Here is a 27,924-nt window from a genome sequence, read left to right as displayed (position 1 = left end):
ATTAGTGAGATATTTTACATTTTTATTCATATTAAGTCTTTAAAATCCAGTGTATATTTACACTTACTAGCACATCTCAGTTGAAACTACCACATTTCAAATGCTCAACAGCTAGTGGCTGCCGAATTGGGCTGTGCTGTTTCAGCTAATTCATATACAGCCCAGTACCTAGTTCATACTTAGCATTCAACAAATACTGGCAAAATTATTTATTTTAAAACATCAGAAGTTGGGGAGACAAACATTTGTACTACATGCTTGCATATACAGCCGTAAACTCCCCTTTAGTTTTGCATAAACATGGAAATTGAGAGTTGTTACCACTTTGTGGAGGTAAGCCCATTAGGAATATGTGCCCATGAATCCTAGTAGCACTGTCTATGCAGCATACTGCTGGAATTTCCATTTGGCCAGGTGACAAGAAAGCATTCATAGTCTTAAGAAGTAATTTAGCTGCTCCTTCCTGAGGAAATATACACCCCCACCACAAGAAAAGGAAACCAGGGCCTAGTCTGTCACAGAGGCAGCCCCTCCCCCAGAACTCTCCCCTGCGTCCTCAGGTTGAGCACACATGACGGAGGAGGCCTGGTGGGTACTCGCATCGCGACGTCTCAGTGCCAGGCACCATGGTGCCAGTTGCTCTTCCACTTGAACTCCAGCTTGGTCAACTTTACTTAAAGCATCAGTCCTGAGTCAGCCAATCTCCTGACCATCTCATTTCCTTAGTCAGGAGATCAGTGATTCTGTGTGTTTTTCTAATAAGCAAAGTCCCCAGAGATAAAAGAAGCCACCACAAAATACTCAACTCTTTCTGGAAACAGAAGAAAGACTCTGCTGACCGTGTTTGCAGGGAGGAGGGTGTTCCTGATACAGACACGTGTGTGTGTTTTTACCACACAGGGGCGGAGGGCCATTCTGGGAAACCGAGTTTGCATTTAAAAGAGCTCAGTTCTAACTTCATAGGTGTTGCCCACCCATCCCAGGCCTCATCTCCAGGAATATTTCACATGTCTGTCATATATAAATACTGCACTGTATGTATATGTGCATATATACACAAAGCTAAAGTATACATTAACCAAGATAAACTGTGTTTGCCATAGCTTTCATCTCCCCAGGAGGCTGTTATTACTGGAGCCAGGCCCTGGAGCACCAGCTGAGGAGAGGAGACTAGACTCTGGCATGCGGGGCCTGGGAGGAGTCTCTCTTTGTCTACCCTTTTCTTTGGAGAAAGCATGCATAAACAGCCTTCACATGTGGCCACCAATGATGTAATATGTATAACTTGTCCCTAAAGGTGCTTTTCTTGTCAGTGTGTCACTCACTGGAGATACTTTACACTTGATAATCTCCAAGTAATACCCGATTACTATGAAACAAGGAGCCGGAAGTGCTTTCATAGTATTTCCCAGTTCAATTTGAATAATCAAGAGTGAAAGTAAATGGTAATGTGCAAAGGAAGAAATTTTCTCTTATGAGCGTTCATTGTTTCCATTTTACTTGGCATCCAGTCTAACTTCTCCTTATGGTCCAGACCAATGGTTACAACCTGGTTTCTAGGCTTTATCCCCAAAGTTTCTGACTCATAAGGCCTGGCATGGTGCCCCCAGATCTGGTTTGCTAGCATGTTCACAGGTGACGCTGACGCTGCTGGTCTGGGAACCATATTTAGAACAAGGGGTTGCAGCAAGCCATGGTTTTGCATTGTTTTCTGTTTAAGAATGGCTCATACGTCAGTTCTAGGTTCTCTGTTATATGACTAATTCAGCCTTTGCGGGTCATAAGGTGACCAGTCATCCCAGTTTGCACGGGTCTGAGGAGCTTCTTAGGGTTTGGACTCCTAGTGCTGCAACTGGGCAAGTTCTGGACAAGCTGGGAGGAGTGGGCCACCTCCACTACTGATCCGGCTTCCCTAATGCCTCCTCAGTTTTGGGACACGTGCAGCAAGGCCCATTTCAGAGGGCCCTCCTCCTGCTGGAAGGCTGTGAATGCGCCTGGGTTTCACAGGAAAGGCAGTATAGAAGTAATGACACCTAGGCCTGGATCCTTCCTGCCCTCAGAGCACAGCACGGGTCTTTAGAAATGCTGATTACGCCTTCAGAGGAGTGTATAGGAATCACAGCCACTTTAAATGGTGGATGTACCGCAATATCACCATTACGGCCTGGAGTAACGTGTGTCATTGGGTGCCTATTATGTGACAGACATAGGGCTATGCATTTTCTCTGCTCTAGTTTTATTTGTCTCACTGAAGCCCCACCCGGTATTAGTCATTATTTCCGTCTTTCAAAGGTAGATGCTTCAAGGGACCATCGTTTACGCCAAAGGCACATAGCTTGCAAGAGGCTGAGCCCAGGTTAAACACTTGTTCTTCTATCCCATGATCCTAAAGAACATAAAATCTGAGTCTTTTTATAGTAATCACTATTCTTCCAACCACTCTCATTCTTTCACTTGATGGGAGATAAACCCATTCTGAAGTCAAGGGCAGTGGATTTAGCATCAAGATGCCTGGACTTCTGCCCTGCTCTCCCCACTGGTAGCTGGGTAACTGGATCCAGTTACCTTTGTAACTCACCCCGGAGGATAACGCCTGAGCTGCCTCTCCCCTAGCCTGCTGGTAACCTGTCAAGGCACTAAACAAATGTGCATGTGCTTACTAACACTTTGGTTATTTCAAAAGATCTAGCTCATCAATTTGAGGAATGTTAACTTAAGTGAAAAAGAAACACAGCAAATTAAAGATGCCCTCTTTAGCAAGGAACAGAAGAAAATATCAGGGGAGAAAATGTTTCTTGAGATGGTTTTACAAAGATTGGCACCTTGTGTGAGCCATTCCCAACTAGCCAATCAGGGGAATGACCCTGGCAGGGTGAAGGGTCAGGAGGGGAGGAGGTGGGCAGACTGCTCTCTTCGTGAAACATTCTTTGGCTAGATGCAGATGACAGGTGTGCAGCAGCAGGCAAGGCCTGAGTTAGCACCTCCTCGGTGTTAAAGAGTCTCAGTACGTTTCATTACAGTTATTTTCTTTTTACTTAAAACATTAGAAACTCTAGAGCGCCGAGACAAGATCGTGGGACGGTATCGTCCTTTTGTGAATGTGTCGGTTCTGCCTCTCCTGCTTCTCTTCTCTTCTCTCTGGGTGCGTCATCATCTTAGTTGATGCACAGGGGTTCAGACATATCCTCTCATTTCCTCCAGCATTGTTTTTCTTATCAAAACTTCAACTAAAAAAAAAAGTCTGTGATTGTTTTTCATTCAGGCTTAGCTTGCTTATGGAGCCGTGGGCTTCCAGTGTGTCCTCCCAGGGTTCCAGGTACTGAGTCTGAGCCAGGAGAGGAGCACATGGGACTCAGAGGAGGAGTGCCAGAGTCCCAGGCCAAGGGGCCAGCTCCCCAGCACCAGGACCTGCAGGGACATGCGCACGCCTGCTGCACACAGCTTTGGGTGCTGTCAGGAGATGCTTCCGGACCCCATGTGTCATGGCCAAAGGTGTCTATATTGACTTCAGGGAAGGACGGACACATTAGACATGGTCTGCTACCACATGAGAGAGTCCTCTGCAATTCCTGGTGTCTAGCATTTAGAAAATCCTCCCTGTGTGCTGCACTGCCACTCCTTCCTCTCCTGAAATAGGAAACATAATGGAGCCATTCATATTAAAAATATTACATTGAGAGTCCATGGTTATAGCAGTCTCTGCATTAACATACCCATAATTATGTAGAGAATATTACTGATATGAGTTCTCCAAGGGAGATAAATTTCATTCTGCTATCTCAAAGCCATTCATTGGTTCAGCATTTTTACAGAAGGCTCAGAAATCCATTTACTTCTAAGATTAATCACTGCGGAGATTTCTGACTCTTATCAGAAATGAGGACCCCAAACAGAAGCTTGATTTCTCAGTATTCTCCACACTGCGTTTCGGCACTGGTGACTGCATGGAGAGTAGCTGTCTTTGAACCACTCCACTGTGGGCTACGGTATCCTTTCCAGTAAATGACCAATCACTCTTTTTCACCTTCAGAAAAGTTTTTTTTTTAATTTGTTCATAGAAGGAAGTATAATTCTGTTCTCTGTTATTAACACAGGAAAGGGGCAGAATTAACAAGAAAACAAATAGAAGTTCTACTTGGAGTGAAACTTTTCTCATATAGCATTACAAAGGGGCAGTCCTTAATCTAAGGCCTTAGATAACTGTTTCCACTAAGCATAGTCCTTAACGTACTCAAACTAAGTACGAATCTATACAAGCAAGAGATATTTTGAACAGAGGTATGGTCTAACTTAAAAATTGGTTTATTACCACAGCAAATAATCTTTAAGCTTTTTCTAAGTTTATTTAACATTCATGGCATAATTGTTCCTTCACTAGGTTATGGGAGCATAAGAAATTTCATTTGGTCAACATTCATGATCCTGTTTCCACCTCTCACCATCTGCCACAGCAGCTCTAACTCCCAGGATGCCACACATACATGTGAGCAGACACAGGACTAACATGACATGAGTAGCACATATAATAAGACTGATCTTTTTTAAAAAACAAACACACAAGAAACAGCAAAAGCCAAGCACCACCACTTACTAGCTGTGTGACGTCGGACATGATACTGACTTCTCTGAACCTCAGTTTCTACTTCTATAAAATGCTGACTGTAGTGCCTGCCTTTTAGTGTTGTTGAGTCAAATGCAACAATGGCACATATAGGTTACCAGTAAATGATACTGTACCATTTGATTTTAACATGCAACTTTTTCATTTTAATGGCTCTAAAATTGAGATCCATGTGACTGTATACATACATATATGTGTGTGTGTGTGTGTGTGTGTGTGTGTGACCCCCAAAGAACAGCAAATCTGAGTCTTCAAATTTTACTTAGATTTTTTGTTAAATTTTAAGAGTCCTAAAATTGATGGTTTTTAAAACATTATGTCATAGTTTAAATGAGAAGATTGTTCTTTCTCAGGGACAGGTGAAATGGTGCCTTTTGTAGTCAGCAGCATCTTAGAATCAGTGAAACCGAGTAATTGTTATCATTATGCTTTTTCAGGTCAGCAGGAAAGGTACTATACACTTTCCTGTTTTAATAATGCTCTCCTTGTTCCAATACATTTTCGGTGGCCTGAGATGGTTTCTTCAGTACATTAAGAAGTGCAGTGAGTAAGAACACAGCCTCTGGAATCAGACAAACTTGGTTTCAGCTCCCAGCCCTGTCACTTACTAGCTATGTCACTTGGGAAAGTTGTTTGCCTCACCAAGCCTCAGTTTCCTCACGTTTAAAATGAGAATGATAGTGTTTACTTTATAAAGTTATCTTAAAAATTAAGGATGAGATAATGTGTATAAAAGACAGCATTCTTGGGGGGTACATAGTACATGCTCAGTTAATTATAAAGTAGAAAATAAACCACTAACCATACTTGCTTGTGAAAGAGCTTTTATTCTTTTCAATTTTATTTTATTTTTTTCTGAAGTAGGCAGAAGTCATCCAAAATCAATCCTTGTCAAGTTGATGACCAGGTCAAGTGATAACAAAAACTAAGCATGGAGGGATGGACAGTGACTGTAATGGGGTATGTGGTGGGGACTTAATGATGGGGGGAGTCTAGTAACCATAATGTCGCTCATGTAATTGTAGATTAATGATGCAAAAAAAAAAAAAAACTAAGCATGGAGGACATCCACTTCCAGCCAAGATGGAGTAACAGGGACCAGATTTATCCTCTGTCCAGAACAAGAAAAGACAAAAAAATACACTCTATGGAAAAGTGATTTTCAGTGCGCCTAATATCAGGTAGCAGAAGACAGTTATTCCTGAGAATTGGGAAACAAATAAGGTGACCCCAGCTTTAAGGCCCCAGCTTACTGCTTTAAGAGGGTTTCCAAGACAGCATGGAGACCAGGGTCAGCCAGAGCCTGGCAGACTCCCTAGGTTGAGAAAATAGAGGTGAAAGCTGAGCCTGGCAAGAGTATGCAGGACAGAGCACCAAGGAGGAGAAAGCTGCACCAGTTGCTCCAGGGATCGGTACATTTCCCCTGGGATATTTAGGAAGGTACTGACCAGCACATGCATATGAGGAAACTAAGTCTGGGGAAGAACTACCCAAAAGGATTAGCGCGAAAGGTATCAAGTATTCACATAGGTCTGGAAACATTGCCTGTGGGAACCAGCCAGATTGGAAAAGTTCAAAATCCACAGACATTGGTTAGAATGTGCAGAGGATCTTGCCTCTATAGTTATCAGCCTTAGATTGGGCACTGCTCCAGATCTGCCTAACAAATCTCAAAAGGAATACCCAAAAGGGCCATAATACTGTTTCTAAGTAAGTTAACTGTATCCCAGAACAAAATTCAAGGCATCCAATCAAAAATTACCATGTTTATAAAGAAACAGGAAAATGTGTCCCAAAGTAAGGAGAAAAAGAATCAATCAAAACCAACCTAGACCTGACACAGGTGTTTAAATTAGTGGCAGGAACATTAAACCAGTTTTTAGAATCCTGGTCCGTATGGTTAAAAGTTTAGGTTAGAAGGAAGATACAAAGAAGATACCCAGATTGAACTTGTCAAGATGAAATTTATAGTGCAACATGCAAATGATATTGAATAGTATATTAGACATTGAAAAATAAAAGATGAGTGACCTCAAAGACATCACAATAAAGAATGATCTAAAAAGAATGTCTAAAAAGAAACACAGGAGAAAAGAATTTTCAAAAAAATAGAGTATCAATTCCTTAAGACAACTTCAAGTGCCCTAATGCACATGGAGTAAGAGTCCCTGAAAAGGGGAGAGCAGGAGATATCAGAAGAGAAAATGGCTAAAATTTTTCCAAATTTCATGACGGCTATAAACAGATCCAAGAAGCTCAACAAAACAACACAAGAAACAGGAACAAAACTGCCCTTAGGTCCTTCATAATCAAATTGCATGAAACCAGTGACAAAGAGAAATGTTAAATGACACATGACACGAAAAGGAACAAAGATAAGGATGACAACTCTTCATTGTATGTTAACTATGAACCTTAATAAAGCTATTAATGCAAAACAAATTAAAAATACCATACCTGGCCTGTAGATTAATTGTTAAGGCCAAAGAGACACTCCAGAAATATTTTGAACCATGACTAGTATAAGTTAAGTTAGACTTCCAAGAGGATTTCTTTAGAACAGTGTTCAGCTCATTTGTATATGTGAGTACGCAAAAGTTTCATTTTGTTTAAAAGCAATCTTACTACTTGGTCATATTTTGTATATTACTCCAAGTATTTATTCTACTTTCTGTAAGGTTAAAAGCCAATTTGAATATTTATTTAAGATTAGGCCAGGTAGGGTCCACTTGACTTAAGGAAATCATGGCTCTTCTTTAACTTTATTACAATTTTTCAGGCATTTATGAAGTCCGCAACTGAATGATACTATAGTGTAAATCCTGTTTTCCAGTAGGTCGCAGTCTAAGATGGCCCTCACATCAGTCTTGCAGACAGTGGAAAAACAACATGGACAAAAGCCCTGGGAATGTGAAGTAGTTACAGGACATACGAGAAAAGGAAAGAGATTTGTGTGACAGTGAGTGAGGGACCCACACCAGAGTTACAAGTTTACTGGCACAGTTGGGGTTGCTAGAAACATGTTTACTCCAAATATTCAGTATCCGTATCAGAAGATACAAATGTGTCTAATGCAAAGATGTGGGTGTAGTTTTTAAAATTATACCTCTATTCAGTTCTACACTAGTTGTGACTCAGGAGGAGTATCTCTAGTTTGCTACATTGCTACATGACATTAGTCATAAGACAGTTCATTCAGAGAATAAAAAGTTACTTTATAATAGTTAGTGAAAGCTTTTTAAGTACTCACTGCAGAGTAGTTTGAAAGACATACGCTTCACTGAAGTAATTTTATGGGCTCTCTTGGCTCATGTCTGGAGTCACTGGGTGTGGGGCAAAATCAAACCAAGAGGAAGAGGGAAGTGCAAAAGGAATCCTTCCCTCATGGTATCCAACCCAGTGTGAAATATGGGATCCCACACAAACCATTCCTCCTTTATCTCTTCAGTGGTTGAGAATATATGCCTGACACAATTTACAGCTCAGCTTGATAAAAAGACCAAATAGTTGTCTGTCTGTGTAATAGGCTATTCATGCTGATGAGGCACAAAAGATATAGTTTCAGAACATGATTTTGCAATGTAGCTTTTAGAACAAGACCATTTTATAATAAAGTAATCTTTACAGGAATGACCATACAAATACACATTGTTTAATATTGGTCTTAGGTGATTGCCACTACAAATTAAGCTATTTTAAAGTCCTATCATTTATTTCCCTTCCAAAGCTTATGTGTGTATAAGAAGAAATGACTTTTTTTAATAAACTCATGTTCCTTAAATAGATGCCAAAAGTTGTAAAAAAACACTACCCCCAAAATCTCAAAAGTGCTAGTTGCCTATGTTTACAGAATTGCTGCTTTATTTGATACTGATGTCCCTAATGAACACTGTTACAGAACTATCTTACAAATCAACTAAACTACATAGGAATATAAAGTACCCTGACAAAGTCTCCTATTTTGGTTAATATTTAAGATTGAGATGTTCTAAGAGCTATGGTAGATTTGTGAGTCAGCGACTAAAGATGTGTGTGAAGACCATGGACAGGTTTCAAAAAATAATCCCAGAGGAGATTTAAAGTGGAAACGCACACATAGTATTAGAAGGTAGAGGGACCTGGAATTGCTTGATTACTGGAAGCATATCCAAGTGGAAGAAAGAAAAAGAGCTTTGGAGTCAGACCTCCATTCCATTGAGACTTCCCACCTGAGTGACCTCAGCAAGCTGCTGAATTTCTCTAAGCTTTTTTTTTCCATCTGTATAGTGGGGATGATAGCCACCTTTCACATAAACTAGTTGAAATGATATGCCTGTTGCATAGTAGGTATTCAACAAAGGTAGTGGTTATTTTTGCTGAATCCCATACCTGAGTTGACTTTGGTTCCTCTCTTTCTTTTACTCTGCAAGTCTTAGCAACCAGCATGCTCTGTCCACTCTCTTTTGGGAATAGATGTCTAGCATCCAGCCACACTGACCTTAGACTAAGCCTCTATGCTCTCTGTCATGGATGCTTCCAGCAGCTTCCTCCCAGCCCCCAGCCACCTGCTCATTCTCAAGACAACAGCCAAGATGACACTAACAGGGGTTGGAGCCAAGATGGCGGCGTGAGTAGGACAGCAGAAATCTCCTCCCAAAACCATATGTATTTTTGAAAATACAACGAAGACAACTACACCTAAAAGAGAGACCAGAGGATACAGTACAACAGCCAGGTTAAATCTACATCTGCGAGAACTCAGCATCTCATGGAGGGGGTAAGATACAAGCCGCAGCCCAGCAGGACCCGAGCGCTCCCCCGACCCCATCCCACCTGTGGGAGGAGAGGAGTCAGAGTGGGGAGGGAGTGGAAGCACAGGACTGCTAAATACCCAGCCCTAGTAATCTGCACCAGAAGCACAGACACACATTGCATGGTGTGCTGGACATTAGAGAAACAGAAAAGTAAAATCTGTGAGCAGGTACCCGCCGCTGGCCCCCCTGGGACAAAAGAAAAGTGAGTGCTTTTGAAAGTCTTAAAGGGACGGGGCCTCACAGTTGGATGGAGTCATCCCGGCACACTCAGCCCAGCAGGCTGGGAATTCTGAGGAGCTTTGGGGGACCCAGCCCCCTGGGAGGCAGTGAAGCTCTGAAGCCCCCAATGGCAAGAAACAGCCTGCCGTTCATTCCCCCTCCAGCACGACCCTGCCACAGGAGCCGAGCAGCCTGAGAGCGGCCGTGCCCACAGCAGCCACCCAGAGTCTCCTCCCAGCATACAGCTGTCCAGGCCAGACCCGGGGCTGCCGCCGGCATGCAGCTGCCTGCTGCAGGCGGAAGAAGCCAGGGCAGGGCGGGAAGGGGCGCTGTTCTGAAACGAGAGCACACCTGGGGCACCTGCCACTCCTCACAAGGGCTGCTCCTAGTGTGCGGGGAATGAACACAGGCAGCAGAGAGGGGCAGGGCAACCAGCAAGCAGGAAGAGACTTTGATCTCCCAGCTGACACATGTGCCATCTGCCTACGACTACCTCTATCACCATGAAAAGGCTGAAGAATTTGGGCCAGTCCAGAATCACCCTGACAACCCCTGAGAGAGGGCTTGGGGAGACATATAACCAATCTTCCTGAAAAAGAATTCAAAATAAAGATCATAACTATGCTGATGGACCTACAGAGAAACATGCAAGAGCTAAAGGATCAAGTTAGGAGGGAGAATACAGAAATAAAACAATCTCTGCAAGGAATTAAGAGCAGACTGGATGAGGTGCAAGAGGCTGATAATGGAATAGAAATCAGAGAACAGGAACACAGAGAAGCTGAGGCAGAGAGCGATAAAAGGATCTCCAGGAATGAAAGAATATTAAGAGAACTGTGTGACCAATCCAAACAGAACAATATCCGCATTATAGGGGTACCAGAAGAAGAAGAAGAGAGAAAAAGGGATAGAAAGTATCCTTGAAGAAATAATTGCTGAAAAACTTCCCCAGACTGGGGGAGGAATTAGTTGCTCAGACTATGGAAGTACACAGAACTCCCAACAGAAAGGACCCAAAGAGGACAACACCAAGACACATAACAATTAAAATGGCAAAGATCAAGGACAAGGACAGAGTATTAAAGGCAGCCAGAGAGAGAAAAAAGGTCACCTAGAAAGGAAAACCCATCAGGCTGTCTTCAGACTTCTCAACAGAAACCCTACAGGCCAGAAGAGAATGGCATGATATATTTAATGCAATGAGACAGAAGGGCCTTGAACCAAGAATACTGTATCCAGCACGATTATCATTTAAATATGAAGGAGGGTTTAAACAATTCCCAGACAAGCAAAAGTTAAGGGAATTTGCCTCCCACAAACCACCACTACAGGATATTTTAAAGAGATGCTCTAGATGGAAGCACTCCTAAGGCTAAACAGATGTCACCAGAGAAAATAAAATCACACCAAAGAAAGCAAACCAACCAAATACTAACTAAAAGCAAAAAAATAAAATCAACTATTCACAAAAGCAGTCAAAGGAAACACAAAAGAGCACAGAATAAAACACCTACCATATAAAGAATGGAGGAGGAGGAATAACAAGAGAGAGAAATAAAGAATCATCAAACTGTGTTTATAATAGCTTAATATGAAAGTTAAGTTAGATGGTTAGATAGTAAAGAAGCTACCCTTGAACCTTTGGTAACCACAAATCTAAAGCCTTCAGTGGCAATAAGTACATATCTTTCAATAATCACCCTAAATGTAAATGGACTGAATGTACCAATCAAAAGATGCAGAGTAATAGAATGGATAAAAAAAGCAAGACGCATCTCTATGCTGCTTAAAAGAGACTCATCTCAAACCCAAAGACATACACAGGCCAAAAAAAGTCAAGGGATGGAAAAAGATATTTCATGCAAACAATAGGGAGAAAAAAGATGGTGCTGCAGTACTTGTATCAGACAAAATAGACTTCAAAACAAAGAAAGTCACAAGAGATAAAGAAGGGCATTACATAATGATAAAGGAGTCAGTGCAACACGAAGATATAACTATTACAAATATATGTGCACCCAATACAGGAGCACCAGCATATGTGAAACAAATACTAACAGAGTTAAAGGAGGAAATAGAATGCAATGCATTTGTTCTAGGAGACTTTAACACACCACTCACTTCAGAGGACAGATCCACCAGACAGAAAATAAGGACATAGAGGCACTGAACAACACACTAGAACAGATGGACCTAATAGACATCTACAGAACTCTACACCCAAAAGCAACAGGATGCACATTCTTCTCAAGTGCACATGGAACATTCTCCAAAATAGACCATATACTAGGCCACAAAAAGAGCCTCAGTAAATTCAAAAAGATTGAAATTCTACCAACCAACTTCTCAGATCACAAAGGTATATAACTAGAAATAAATTGTAAAAAGAAAACAAAAAGGCTCACAAACACATGGAGGCTTAACAACATGCTCCTAAATAATCAATGGATCAATGACCAAATCAAAATAGAGATCAAGCAATATATGGAAACAAATGACAGCAACAACACCAAGCCCCAACTTCTGTGGGACGCAGCAAAAGCAGTCTTAAGAGGAAAGTATATAGCAATCCAGGCATATTTAAAGAAGGAAGAACAATCCCAAATGAATAGTCTAAAGACACAATTATCAAAATTGGAAAAACAAGAACAAATGAGGCCTAAAGTCAGCAGAAGGAGGGACATAATAAAGATCAAAGAAGAAATAAATAAAACTGAGAAAAATAAAACAATACAAAAAATCAATGAAACCAAGAGCTGGTTCTTTGAGAAAATTAACAAAATAGATAATCTCCTAGCCAGACTTATTAAGAAAAAAAGAGAATCTACACACACCAACAGAATCAGAAATAAGAAAGGAAAAATCATGATGGACACCACAGAAATACAAAGAATTATTGGAGAACGCTACAAAAAACTATATGCTAACAAGCTGGAAAACCTAGAAGAAATGGACAACTTCCTAGAAAAATACAACCTTCCAAGACTCACCAAGGAAGAAACAGAAAATCTAAACAGACCAATTACCAGCAACGAAATTGAAGTGGTAATCAAAAACTATCCAGGAGCAAAAACCCCGGGCCAGATGGATTCACTGCAGAATTTTATCAGACATACAGAGAAGACATAATACCCATTCTCCTTAAAGTTTTCCAAAAAAATAGAAGAGGAGGGAATACTTCCAGACTCATTCTATGAAGCCAACATCACCCTAATACCAAAACCAGACCAAGACCCCACCAAAAAAGAAAACTACAGACCAATATCCCTGATAAACATAGATGCAAAAATACTCAACAAAATATTAGCAAACCAAATTCAAAAATTCATCAAGAGGATCATACACCATGACCAAGTGGGATTCATCTCAGGGATGCCAGGACGGTACAACATTCGAAAATCCATCAACATCATCCACCACATAAACAAAAATAAAGACAAAAGCACATGATCATCTCAATAGACACTGAAAAAGCATTCGACAAAATTCAACATCCATTCATGATAAAAACTCCCAACAGAATGGGTATAGAGGGCAAGTACCTCAACATAATAAAGGCCATATATGGTAAACCCACAGCCAACATCATACTGGACAGCGAGAAGCTGAACGCTTTTCCTCTGAGATCGGGAACAAGACAAGGCATGAGCTGTCTGGTGTTCTGTTATGGGAGAAGTTCTGTCTGTGAGGAGGGTGGTAAGCAGAGGAGGTCACTGATGTATGTAAAGGCTTTACAAATAGCACTTTTCTTCTTATGTTGGAAAATGTCATAGTTGTGATTTTGCTTAAAACTGGGAATGGACTAAAACCCTATAAGGTTCCAATTCTACCTGTGCTTCCAAACATGTTTATCTTCCTTTACTTAAAGTAAATATTATTGGGGATGGAGGAAGTGAAGTTTTGCAATAATATTTCAACAGATGGCGCTGGTGGGAGCTATTATCTGACTATAAAAAATAAATTTCAGATTTACTAATTTAAATAATCTCACTTTTAAAAGATTTTTATTGTGTCCTGGGATGACACATTAATTTGTTTAGTCTTTCATCTTACCAGTACCTCAGAGACTGGTTTTCACCATTGTGTACAGTGAAGCCAGCCCTGAAACCAGAGCAGCTCGGTCCCCCACACTCCTATGTCATGCACTTCAACCAGCAGCATAGAAATATGACAAAATGCCTTCCTTAGAGGAAAAGAGACCATTTGCACATAAGAGCAGTCCATTTTGGCGTATGACGTAAATAAAAACCAATTGGGAATCTATTTATCTAGATGCCTTAAACAGATACAAATACTGTCTTCAATGACTACATGTATAAAGAAAAGAAAAATACTCTGATGAATCAGTGGGCATAGAGAAAGATGCGTGTCTGCCAGGGTCTGAGGAGAAAATGTTTTGCAGAAAGCTGTATCTAAAATGTTAGAGGCGCTGTTTACACTCATCTGGCAACTTCTTCCACCCTGACCAATGACCGATATTTCCATCCGTCTTCAAGCAAGATCATTTCAGTTACGCAGCCATGCACTTGCTTCTGGGTGTGGTTTCCCTGATTGCATACTTCAGTGCAGATTACAAATATTTGGCAGGCTTCCTCCTTCTGTGGGAACCAGACAAGTCATAACACCAACTGAACGCTCTACACTGTTCTGCAAGAAAGAACCGCGTCATCTCGGGTTTCAGAGTGCAGAGCCTGAGAAACCTGCTTGGGTTTTTCTAGCCACTTAGCCATGTGCCTCCAGCCAGGAAAGGGTTTGCAATCAGAGTGAAAGGCTCCTCCTATTCTATTGCCACCTCCAGACAGGATCCACAGTCATCAAGAACCAGCCCACAAGTCCCCAACATGGAGGGACACTTAGTCTCAGATGACTGTCCTCCACCGTACGACATGATCACCCAGAATGGGAAGGAGAAAGTAGAATTCGGGTGTGTGCCACAAAGGAAGGCAATGCGATATTTCAGCACTTACTGATAAGATGAAAAAGGTTGCCACAAATTGTTAGCTTTTACAAACATGAAAACATTATTAATTAGAAAAGGCAAGAAATGTTGAGTGAAACAGCCGTAATCTTTCTTTTAGCCTAAGCCTGAAGTCCCCATTTCTGTGCCCCTCCAGTTGCTTTTTACCTTCTTCTTCCAATCGTTCCTGTGGCACTTCCCTGCCGGCGTCCTGCCCAGCCTTGCTTGGGTTCTGTGGTGACATCCCAACCGCGGTGAGGGAGAGGGCAGCCCAGCAAGGAAGGCCTCACCACCCTCAGGCCTCAGGAGCCTGTCGGCATATGTCTGGAAAGTGAGCATCTGTCAGCATAATGGGAAACGGGGGATAGATCATTAAATGGCCTCTGAATTACCTTTTCAGAATTAACAGATTTTTTTACTTTATTGCTAAAGTCACTTAGCAAACAAAGAACTGTACTATTTGTATAGTTGAAAACAAAAGAGTAATAACAACACTTGGCACTCCTGTGACACTTTTGATCCAAATATCCCCAAAGTGCTTTACAAACACTAAGTGTCACTGCTTTTTTGTTGTTGTTTTTTGAGGTAGGTAAGTAGTAAAACAAGGGGCAGTTTTGTGTCACAAGTACCTGAAGAGGAAGGGTAACACGTAAGCCTATGATCAACATGGCTTCAGTGACAGGCAGCTTTTACACAGAGAGGCACAGGGTTGTAATTCTAAGTGACATCTAAACAGGAAGAAGATGAACAGTTTACTCAGTGTATTTACTTGGTGCCGGGGATCGTGCTTGACTCTTCCCTCCCCCACCAGCTTTAATGAGGTATAATTTATTTAAAATAAAAGTCACTCACTTTCAGTGTACAATTTGATGAGTTTGGGCAATATATACAACTGTGTAACTCTCACCATCATCACAACCCAAATATAGACTGTCCCCTCCCCCGAGAAAGTTCTCTCTTGCCCTCTGTAGTCAGCCCTTCCCCCCACTTTTTTGGTCACAATAGTTTTTCTTTTTCTAGAATGTCATATAAAGGGAATCAGTCATATGGAGTCTTTGGTGTTTGACTTCTTCTACCCAACAAAATGGCTATGAGATTCACCCAGGTTCTTATGTATGTCATAGTTCATTCCTTTTTACTGCTGAGTAGCGCCCCATTGTGTGTTTATATACAGTTTACCCACTGAGCAGCTGAAGTCATTGGGTTGTTTCCTTTCAGGATGCTATGAATGTTGCTGCTATGAACATTCACACACACAAGGTGTGTGTGGACATATGTTTTTATTTCTCTTGGGTAAATATTTGTGAATGGGATTGCTGGTTCATATGGGAGGTATATTTTTAACTTTATAAGACACTGCCAAAATGTTTTCCAAAATTGCTCTGCCCTTTTCCTTCATAACAGCAATGTCTGAGAGTTCCAGTTGCTCCACATCCTGGTATTTATGTATTATTTCAGTTCATCTCACAGCAACACTATGACATTAGGTATTATCGCTATTATTCCCATTTTGCAAATGGGGAAACTGAGGCCTAAGGAGATCAAGTGACTGTGTAAGGTGCAGAGCTGATAGATGCACATTCAGTCTATCTACTGACACCCAAAACCCATTTTCTTTCTATTATAAATTTACTGTGCCTAAAGTTAGAAAAACTTCTGCTAACAATCTAGAGAATATTAAAGACAGAGAAGATATGAGCCATTACATATCAAAAGCCCACAACCTACTACTTCATCTCATGAGTTGTAAACACAAAGTTGAACATCTGCAAAGGGATTTTTCATTAACTGAAAAACAAATGTAGAGAAGACACAAGTGAGATGAAAACAGCTTTCATATTTAAAGCTGTTATTCCCTAAAATCAGCATATTATGTCATTTCTATATGACACCTCTGGCCCACCTCCCTGAAACTCATGGGGTAAATAGCTGTATCCCTTTTGGTGAAATTGGGAGACAAGCCTGCCCTGAGTCCAGGGCCCCTGGGCCTCCGACATCAGCCTCTCAACCTGAGTTTCTTGGGTTAAAGCCCTGTGACAAGGCTTAAAGCTGATATTCTAAGACGTTTAAAACTAGTGCCATCCAGTGGGGTAAAATGTGCCTTATAGGAACCAATTCCAACCAGAAAGGAAATTGATGAGACCGACACAGTATATGGTTTCTATTCGTTTGCTACGCATGTGTTTTCGTTCCCTCCTCTACATGCCGGCCCAGAGGTCTCACCTGGGAATCTCTAGGACCAACTAGGCTTTGTTTAATTGAATTAAAATCTCAGAAGATTTCACAATTCCTCCTTCTAAAAACTCAAAACTTTCAACACTGGGTGTGCATTCCCTTGCCAACATTACCTGCCTGCCCACCTGGCCCAGTGGGCATGTTGTGACCCTGGTCCACACAATTGGCAGAGGCAGCAGAGTGGCTGGAGGGCAAAAACCTGTCCCTGCCGTTGGAGAGTGTTTGTCTGTAAACCTAACCAAATGCTAACAGGTTACCTACCATTGGGCATCAATTTAGTAATGGAAGAGGACTGAGGAGGGGAGCCCAAGGGGGACTTGTTTGGGCTCTAAAACAATGCTGGCCTTTTCCATTCTGAAACTGTGCTAAGATTTTCTTTGAACATAGACTCCTTATTTCTCTTTTCTTTGTATCTGTCTTAGAATAAGTTATAGAATAAAACTAATGAATCCCATCAAATTACTCACAATTGTATCTGTTTGGGAAGGTAAAATTTAGGTGTTTAGGAAGCATCAAAGTTTTGGAAGAAAAGAGGATTTCATAAACCCAGGACATACCAAATATAGAAGGCTGGAAGACTTGTAAGTGAAGGGTCCATAATTTGGAGCCAGGTCTTCTGAGTCTAAATCCCATAATCTTTCCATTAAAAGGGAAATTTCCAAGTGAATATGCTGAATCGTTCTTTGAAAATAGGATATACAGCATTCTCTTTATTCAACTTCCAGCACTTTATTACAGTGTTCAAGAAGATCAAGGGAGCTGGTGGGGTTTGATTGGTCCCCTCCCCAGGCCTCTGAGAGCACCTTTGTTGAAAACCCTCTGTCAGACAGGCAGCCCCTGCCGGACCCCCAGTTTGCCACCTCTTTCTCTTCACTCAGAGCCACACCCTTTGTCCTGAGGAAGTCATTTCTCACAACTTCAGAATCTGAACACCACAGAGCTACTTTTCCGGTACCATTTTGGGACCCTGCATACTAGAACACAGCTGACTGACTTACCCAACAACATGACAGAATTTGCAGTGTGATGTCATGCACATCAGTCCAACGAAGGTTTTGTCATATTCAGATGAGTACTGGCATGTGCAGGTGGCAGGACACTGCCAAGCAGCAGATGTGCAGACACACTCCTTTCCCTGCACTGACATACACCCCATGCCCAATACCTCTCTGGAGAGTGTGTGTGTCCACACATGTGAGTGTACATGGTATGTGTGTCTCTGCATGTGTGCGTGTGTGTATGTGTGGCTTCTTTCTTTTTAGCTTCCATCCTAAGAGGCAGCAGTAAGTGTGAATCATGAGACAGAACAGACCGAGAGTCTCTCTCCCATTTGTGTGACTTTTCTTTAGAAACATCATCCAGTGTGATTTGTCATGAAAAGCAGCCTTTTAGGTCACTTATATCAGTTTCAGAAATGACAAGCACTCTGGGGCCATTCTCTTGGATAACACCTCCATGACTCTGTTCTACAGTTCGCCTGATAGGGAATTCTCTGAGCAAAAGTAATTATAGAGGAAACTGTTCTGTGATTCTGACAGCTCAGATGTTGCACTAGAATATATGTCATCGATAACCCTTTGTTTTTATAATTCCCTTGATGTGATGACCTTTGAGGACCTTATCAATGGAACATTACATATTCTGATTCAGCAACCAAGGGAGGAAGGCCGGAAGACAGGTGCCCTTCTTGATGTAAGAAATGGACCCATAGTAAATTATCAGAGCTGAACTCTAACCTGAGCCTTAGGTTGTATGTACTTTGAAATACAGAAGGTTTAAGAAGAGGAATAGCGGGCAATCCCCTATCACAGGCAAGAAGGTTCTGATATTTGGAACTGAGACCACGAACATTTCCATCCTGGCTGGGTCACATGCCTGTGTATTCACATCCTCCCCGTCCTGTTCAGTAACCTGACTGCCCAGAGCCACGTCTTATCACTTTGGAGGACGCTTGAAGTCAGGTTGGTGAAGAGCCCACATGTTAGGAATTTGTGTAAGCCACAGAGAAATGCTTCATGAGTGAAGATCATCTGAGGCTTGGAGACAATGAACAGCTAGATGTAAATACAATAGATTATCTTAGGCAGTAGAATCTCCTCTCTGTGACCAACTGAAAATATAATCTACAAAGTAAATATGATTTAAGTTTACTACACCTAAACTAATGTGTAAAATTACAGACTAGTTGAAATTAATGATCAATTTGGCAGGTATTTGTGCAGTATGACTATGTTTTATCCATGCTACAACGTCCAAGAACAATATACTCCATTGTTAATCTTTTATTTTGTTTTCTTTCCTTTTTTTTTTCTTGTCTCCAGGAGACCAATTAATTGTTCAAAGGTAATATATAGAGGAGATTTCAGGAGCATTTACTTTGGCACAGTCTCTACCCCTTTGTGGTCTGGCTAACAGTAAAGCTAAAATTTGTTTTGTAATGATGGTTCCAGTTGGACTGGAATTCCTTTGAAGTTCCTGCAGTTTGCTATTGTGAGAGCTCAAGATATTATTTGACTACAATAAAAAACTCTCTATACATTATCAAAATATGGTGCACATTGAACTGTAGCAACTTGTGGTGGCCAAGCTTCTCCTTGGAAGTGTTCTGCATGAGTGGAGTTTATAGCACATGAAGATGAGCCTTTCTCTACATGTATTTAGTGTTCAGTCATTATTCCATAGGCCGTTCATTGACTTTAAACTCCCCACCAGGCTAACATCAGCAAGTATGGGGAGCAGTCATTTAGACAATGTGCTACTTTGCTATCAGTCATATTCCAGGTATTAGAACAAGCTGCAGTAAGTGCTTGTTTTATACAAGTAATGAAATCCTCATAGTGTTTAGTGACATTGCTGACTGAGCTGTATTCCATTGCTTTTATTAATGAAATATTTAATGTGATTTCTATGATAAGTTTAAATAATCGAAAGAAATGCCTAAAAGTATATTTTAGCATAGAGAAATCTCTCCTTATAGGATTTATAAATATGTCATTGGGAAAAATAAATACAAAATCTATTTTAATTTTTTACTTCTGAGTCTTCAGTTAAAATGTTCTACCTATCTGGTTTTGCCACGGTCCCTGCTTTACGTGTCACCTTTCCATGTTTGGTATGAATTGCATTTAGTCGAGAAGGAAAATAAAGTAGAAGCCCATTGAACTCATTTCTGGTTTCTACTCCAACGTGTAAGGAGCAGTAAAGGCACCATTCCTGTCCTCACATCGAGAAGACTGAGCAAACTGAAAATCAACAAGATCCATTTGAGAACTGAGGACACAGGGCAAAACCCTTCCCCCATTTAGAGAGGAGAGGAGAGGTAAATAGAGAATCAGAGCTTATCGGGAGCAGGAACTTCCACTGAGCCAGCAACAGGCAGGGACAAATACAGGGCAATTGACCAGTTGCTGGAGGTTGAGTGTGGAGAGATCAAAACTTTTGGGGGCCCAGAACCGGAGACTGCACATTTTTATGAGTTTTACCACCAGGAGCCGTACTGATTCTCAGGGCAAAGATCAAAGAAAACCACCTCATACTTTTGTCACGGGGAGGGAAAAGCAATGGTTTTGAAATACATCCAGCACTCTCTGTTCTCCTTAATAGAAACTTTTACCAGAGCCTGACTGATGTGGAGGAGGCAAATACCCAACTCCCGCTCCCTCTAGCCCTTTTGTCTCACTTAAGATGGAAAGGAGGAAAACTGAGAAGCACTTAGGAAGGTCACAGCCCAGGGGCACACACCTAGAAGAAGAAGGAGAACGAATCACGGGATTATATAATGTTTCCCCTTTCCCCACACTTTAATACCACATCAACAGCCTCCTGTATGATAATGGGGTTTACAACTGAAAGTATTTCAGGGTCCCAACTCCATTTAAGGAGGAATCTTTAGGGAAACCCAAAGACAAAAGAGAAAATAAAAACAAGAACACTGGAGGAAATTTTAGCCTCTGACACAGCAAAAACAAGCAATAAACACAGCCTGTCTCCTATTCAGATAAACACAAAACCTTGTACAAAAGACCTATTTGTCTTTGTTCCTTTTATTCAATATGTCAAGTCTAGCTTTCAACTATAAGACATGCTACAAGGCAACAAATACTCTGAAGAGACAAAGCAAGCATCAGAAACAGACTTAGATATAGAAGAGATTTTAGAATTATCAAACATTAAGTTAAAATAGCTATGATTAATATACTAAGTGACTTAATGGAAAAAGTGGACAATATGCAAGAACAGATAAATAATGTAAGCAGACAGATGGAAACTCTAAGAAAGAATCAAAGGGATATGCTAAAAATCAAAAACAATGTAATAGAAATGAAGAATGCCTTTGATGGGTTCCTTGATAGACTGGACATGGCCAAGGAAAGAATCAGGGATCTTAAAGATATGTCAGTAGAAACTTCTAAAACTGAAAAACAAAGATAAAAAAGAATGAAATAAAAACTGGAACAGAATATCCAAGAACTGTGAGACAGTTACAAAAGGTATACGTACACATAATGAGATAGCAGAGTGAAGAAAGGAAGAAATAGAAGAGATATTTGAAGTAAAAATGGCTGGGATTTTTCCAAAATTAATGATAGACACCAAAATACAAATTCAGGAAGCTCAGAGAAGTCCAAGCAAGATAAATTTTTTTTTAATTTACATGTATGTTATATTCAAACCACAGAAAATAAAACACAAAAATCTTGAAAGAAGCCAGTAGGAAAAGCATCTTATCCATAGAGGAACAAAAGTAAGAATTATATCAGACTTTTCTTCAGAAACCATGCAAGCAATAAGAGAGTAAAATGAAATATTTATAGTGTTGAAAAAAGCCCCACCAACCTAGAATTCTGTATCTAGTGAAATTATCCATCAAAAATTAAGGAGAAATACCTTCTCAAATGAAGAGAAATTAAGGAAATTTGTTGCCAGTAGATTTAGCCTGCAAAAAAAGGAAGTTAAAACAAGTTCCTCATAAAGAAGGAAAATAATGTAGAGCATTTTTGTAGATATTGACAAACTGATTCTAACATTTATGTGGAAAGGCAAAACATCCAGAAAAGCCAACAGAATACTGAAGAAGAACAAAGTCAGAGAACCGACATTACCTGACTTCAAGACTTACCGTAAAGCTGTCATGATCAAGACCATAAAGCAAGCATGATATTGGTGAAAGAATGCACAAAGATCATTGGAACAGAATAGAAAGCCAAGAAGCAGACCCGCACAAATACAGTCAACTAGCCTTTGACAAAGGAGCAAAAGCATTTCAATGGAGAAAAGATAGTCTTTTCAACAAGTAGTGCTGAGACAACTGGAAGCCACAGGCAAAACAAAGAATCTAGACACAGGCCTTCTACCCTTCACAAAAATTAACTCAAAATGGATTATAATCCTAAATGTAAAATGCAAAACTAAAAACTTCTAGAAGATAAAGGAGAAAATCTAGATGATCTAGAGATCTTGGGCTTTTTAGTTACAACACAAAAAGCACAATCCATGAAAGAAAAATTAATAAGTCAGACATAACTAAAATTAAAAATTTCTGCACTATGAAGGGCACCATTAAGAAACAAAAAAACAAGCCACAGACTTGGAGAAAAATCTTTACAAAGCACATATCTGATAAAGGACTAGTGCCCAAAAGATACAAAAACCTCAAGATTCAACAATAAGAAAATGAACAACCCAATTAAAAAATGGGCAAATGTTCTAAATAGACACCTCACCAGAGAAGATATACAGAGGGCAACATCATATGTCATTAGGGAATTGCAAATTAAAACAATAATGAGATAACTCTGCATGTCTACTAGAATAGTGAAAAATTGCTTGCTGGCAAGGATGTAGAGCCACAGAAACTCCCATTCATTTCTGGTGGGAATGCAAGATGGTACAATCACACTGGAGAAATGTTTGCACTTTCTTAAACAGCTACACATAGTCTCATGTATGATCCAGCAATTATACTGCTTGGCATTTAAATTAAATTTTAATTTAATTTAATTAAAAAGTTACATTCACATAAAAGCTACATATGACTGTTTATAGCAACTTTATTCATAACTACCAAAAACTGGAAGCAAGCAAGAAGATATCCTTCGGTGGGTGAATAGATAAGTTATGGCACATCCATTAAGTGAGTATTATTCAGTGATAAAAATAAATGAACTATCAAGCCACAAAAAGACTTGGAGGAACCTTATATGCATATTACCAAGTGAGAGAAGCCAATCTGAAAAAGCTGCATACTTCGTGATTCCCACTGTGTAACATTTTGGAACAGGCAAAACTATGGAAATAGTAAAAAGATCAGCAGCTGCCAAGGATTTAAGGAGAAAGAGGGATGGTTAACAGGTGGAGCACAGAGGTTTGTTTAAGGCAGCAACATGATTCTGTATAATAATGGGATGGTAGATACATGACATTATACATTTTTCAGAACCCAGAGATTTGTACAATACAAAGAGTGAACCCTAATATAAACTTTGTAGTTCAGTTTATGCATCAGTATTGGTTCATCACTTGTAACAAATATACCACTCTAATGCAACATATTGATAATAGTGGAAATTTTTCAGGGGATGGGGAGGAAGCTTTGTATGGGACCTCTCTGTACTTTCTGTGTAATTTTTCTATAAAGCTAAACTGCCCTTTAAAAAAAGGTGCTTTGACAACCTAACTGAAGAGATATCATAATGAAAAACTCGGGGACTTAATTATGCCAAAAAAGTGGTCGAAGGGGAGTAGCATTATGGTGACTCCCTGATCACTTGGCCCAGTAATTTCTGGAACCCAAGCACCCTGCAGATCTGTGCAGGCATCAGTCTGCTGCTGAACATGAGTAGACCGGACCACCAGAGATATTAGAAACAAAATAGAGTCAGCATTAGTGATGGCCTGAAACTGGAGAGATTCTCTGAAATCCCATACCTCATTTGTTTTCACCAAAGTTCAAGCCACAGTGGGCCTCCTTGATCCTCCGCCAGCTGCCTATTGGCTGATCGATGGTTTGTTTCATGCTGTGTTTAAAAATATGGAATTAGGAATTGGGTGGTATGTTCTGAATCCCCTTTGAAATGTCTGGCTGGGCGTGGTGGGGAGTGCAGAGCCAGCAATCAGTTCTTTCCTGACAAGCCCAGAACAGACACTAAGAAACACCTCCCTTCAGCCTGGGAGGGTGGCTTCTGTCCAGAAGAAGCAAGGGAGAATCCCGTGTGAGACAGTCACACAGACTGTAAAGAAGTTAACCGCTGCGCTTCACCGCTGGCTCAGTGTCTGCATCCTCCTGAGGCCCTTTCCACCTTCTGGAAGGTACCCAGTCTGGTGGCAAAACAGTTCTTCTCTCTGCACACCATGTGAAGCCTCTGAAGCCTCTCATCCTCGGGACCTTCTTCATCAGGCTCAGAATTCTCTCTCAGCATAGAGTTTTGCTTATAAGGAGACCGGGCATTGTGAAATGGCTCTTTTTACACTAATCTTAAAAACTTATAATGACAGAGCATGTTAGACATAAAACTAGAAATTTCAGAGACTTTCGTTTCTAAGAATTGTCACTCTACTGCAAGAATTACAAAACTCTAGGTCTCTTTATATTTTTGCATGTCTGCACACATGCATAGAGGCCAGCTAATTCGTTGCTCATGGAATGCTTTCTGTCACACCACCCTACCTTCTTTCCTCATGTGCCTCACCCTGTCACCCTGTCTTCCATTCCATTTCTATCTTAGATACCCACCATCCCCAGACCCCCAGTTCTCTCCCATTCTCCGTCCCATGTACTCATTTCATTCATCATGACATGGGCACCAGACCATCTTTATCATTTCAGAAAAAAACATAGTAATTGGCTTCAAATTTGCCAGTACCTCTCAAATTAACCCTCGTCTGTCATCCCTGAAGCCAGACCAGAATGTGATTTTACTGGGTGACTACTCGGCATTGCCTAATCCAGGCCAAAACACTCTTTTGTAGAAATGCAGTTGGGTTTGTGATGCTGCCGATATTTATTTTATCTTAACCTATTTAGGAATGCACAAAGTGCTTGCCTTAATTGTCAGAATGATGTCATTCAGTCAGGTTCTCTATTGACTTAGTGCTTTACTTTCATATACAGTTGAGACTAAAAGCCTAGAAAATAAGAATGCTGTTTATTAGGAGCAGCATTCCGTGGTGCTATGAGCTTTAGGCCTGATCCCAACCGCCAGCCAGCCATTCCCTACCTTGTCACTGGCGCTTCACAGGAGAGCAGCCTAGCAGGGAAGCCGTCTTCAGTCGCTTGCTAACTCTCAACAGGATACAGAGTGAGAGGCTGCCTTTTAAACACATGCACCAACATGAATGTGTTGAAAACTCATAAACAAGAGTGATAAGCCTGCCCCAAGTCTCCAACAGGCTGGCATCTTTGTAGGTCACAGGTTGTTCAGGAAGGGAAAACTCAGTCCACTGATTGACACCTTGGAGCACCTATAGGTGTGAGGGCTTTGCAGGTTGCCGTGGTTTGCAGGACACGGCCTTCATATCTTCACCCTTAATCTGTAGACTCAAGCCTTCTAAGGCACCCACGGTTGCTGGGAGGTGAGCAACACGGAATGAGTTTCATTATCTAGTTTTGAAAAGCCCTGCAGCTACGTGGTGACAGTGAAACTCTGAGCAAAAGTCCTCTCGAATGAGCAAGGAAAGATGAGCAGCTTGTCAGAGGTGTGGTTCATTGAATCCAGCCGCAGAGCAAGAGTTTTCATGTTTTCAGAATAAAGATGCATTTTTTTAAGACTTACTAGGTACTTACCTCAGGCCATGGTTTGACCTGCAGATGACTTCAGCTTTTAGAACCATGGAATGCAGAATGAAAACCAAAAATATAGCTGAAGATAAAAGACACTGGGAGATGATTATCTCTCTAGTACTACTGAACGTTACCTTAGGAGGATTATGTTTATAAAATATAAGTCTAATTTTCCTCAGTTTAAATACCTTTTAAATTAAAAAACCTTAGAAAATATTGTAGCTTTTCATCTTAATGTACCTTTTCTCTGTCTTATTCCAGTCTGGATAAACCAATCCCATTTAAATATATGAGAAGCTCATTAAGAAAAACTAAACTACCCATCATGATCCCTCAGAAATTGACCGATTCTACACTCCAACATGTGTTCCACTGAGTGGGAAAAGCTTGTCTAAAGTCTCCCAGCATACGTTCCTCTCGCTTTTAAATTTAGGTGGAAAAATCAAAGGAACAGAAGCCCTCCCTACTGAAATCAGTTTTGCAAATCAAAATGAGGAAAGGGTACCCTTCTTGCCCCTGGTCCTCATCACAAACATTTAACACCCACCCCCTTCCACACCACTGCCCTGTGGCCCCACAATCCCAGAAGGCCACCCTGGGTAACCTTGATGTGGCTTCCTCTTTCTCATCCCAGGTCAGGTGGCACTGACACAGTGCCATGTCTTTGATCCTTCCTGGAGGCCTGAGGGTCTAAAAGCACTTTTCATGCTTTCTTCTCCCTTGTGATAAGGGGACATTCCTTAGAAGCCCCCCAGGCCTTCACTGGGGGCTTCTGTGGTCCTTGCAGTTTCAAACCAACTCTCTTACCCATTCCTACACTGCCATTATACCAGTCTTCAGAAAGGACTGTCACCATCAATTTTTCATTTTTAAATGTCCAGACATCACTGGACAGGTCATCAGCTCTTGCTGGCCTACCACCCCTTCAGAGCCAAGGCTTCCTAAGCTCACTGTGGAGTGCTGGGGCATGTGATGACATCACTCTTCAACACCCCCATTTAAAGAGAGAAACACACAGTGCATTATGTGACAGGGAAGGTGTTACTCATTAAGAGCATTTTTTTTTCTAAACAAACATTTCATACATTTGCTGAATCCTAAAGCTGGGAAGAACATTAACAATCAGAGAATCTGAGTTCAGTCCCAGAGAGGATATGTGCCTTGAAAGCATAGAATCAGAACTGTGAGCCTAGAAGAATGGAGATGCCATCTCCCCTGAAGCACCCAGTTTTTCAGATGAGCAGGCTGGGCCCAAAGAGGCTTGTGAATTGCTGGAAACTAACTGTAATGGCAGCAAGCCTAGACTCCAACCTTTCCAGGGTTTACTGCACTGCTCTCTCCCTTTATCCCATGAAACAAATGTCTTTTCTGTTTCCTCCTTCTGAAGAGAAAAACATATAATAACTATCTTAATCAGGCTAGCAAGACATTTGACAAAGCTCTTAGAACTCAATATTAGATTTTAAAGTTATGAGAGTCTGTCCTTCATTAGTTGATGTCTTCAGAGTATCGATTTGAGTCCCCTTCAAATGTCCCCTTCCAATCTGTGACGTTTCACTAAGTCAAGTGTAGGTGAGGCTCAGTATGAGCATATTTGCTTGTAGTCATTCACTGGCCTTGTCCTGAACTGATACGCAGATACTTGTCTGATTAGGCAAAAGGCTAGAGGATGTGATGCTTCTAATAACCTTATTTCTATGCTGATGGTATTTCTTTCCCTTAATGGAAAATGTATCTGGGTTCCTTTTTTCCCCTGTGTCTCTTAGAATATTTACATTTTTTGCCTATTCTTTAAAATTTATAATTTATAATTCAGAGGTGTTTTTATCTTACTGATAAGAACTTTTTCAAGTTAATTTCTATTAGAGTTTATAAGTCTTATAATCATACTTTGTTTACCAATGTACTATGTCAGCATCTTAACAGAAAGTGGTCCCCATCATCCCAGTTTGGAAGCTAAGCCACAAAGTGACTGAATACTGTCTACACAAAGGAAGAGAAAAACAATGAAACAAACACTCCAGGGTTGGTCTTCTCTTTTGAAATAGCTTACATTGAAACATATTTCTTTACTAATTACAAATATATTCTTACATTTTATAGAACATCTATGTTTCATTCATTTGAAATATTAATAAATAAATAAATAATGTCATGGTCACTACCTCCATTCATCCTGGTCATGTATACAGGCTATTCATTACCAGAAAGTCAGATGCACATAGTAGATATGGGAAAATTATGACAGCATTACCTAAGATGCTTGAATGGGGAGAGTGTTCCAATCTTAATTAGAAAGAAACTTAACCAGGACAATATA

General features: G+C 40.7%; 1 protein-coding gene and 1 long non-coding RNA gene across 2 annotated transcripts in view; one reads left to right on the top strand and one right to left on the bottom strand.

Annotated features, from left to right (window-relative positions):
* The window catches only part of GMDS (GDP-mannose 4,6-dehydratase), a 703,979-nt gene that overhangs the window by 629,601 nt on the left and 46,454 nt on the right, over window positions 1–27,924 (top strand). The gene's annotated exons all lie outside the window — the stretch shown is intronic.
* LOC140846696 (uncharacterized) lies at window positions 9–26,386 on the bottom strand. Its single transcript, XR_012126076.1, has 2 exons — window positions 14,759–26,386; window positions 9–3,627 (listed from the first exon to the last, which is right to left on the bottom strand). It is a non-coding gene; the product is annotated as an uncharacterized lncRNA (long non-coding RNA).

The sequence above is a fragment of the Manis javanica genome, chromosome 16, assembly GCF_040802235.1.
Source record: "Manis javanica isolate MJ-LG chromosome 16, MJ_LKY, whole genome shotgun sequence".
NCBI classification, from domain to species: Eukaryota; Metazoa; Chordata; class Mammalia; order Pholidota; family Manidae; genus Manis; species Manis javanica.
This window is presented reverse-complemented; position numbering and strand designations above follow the sequence as displayed.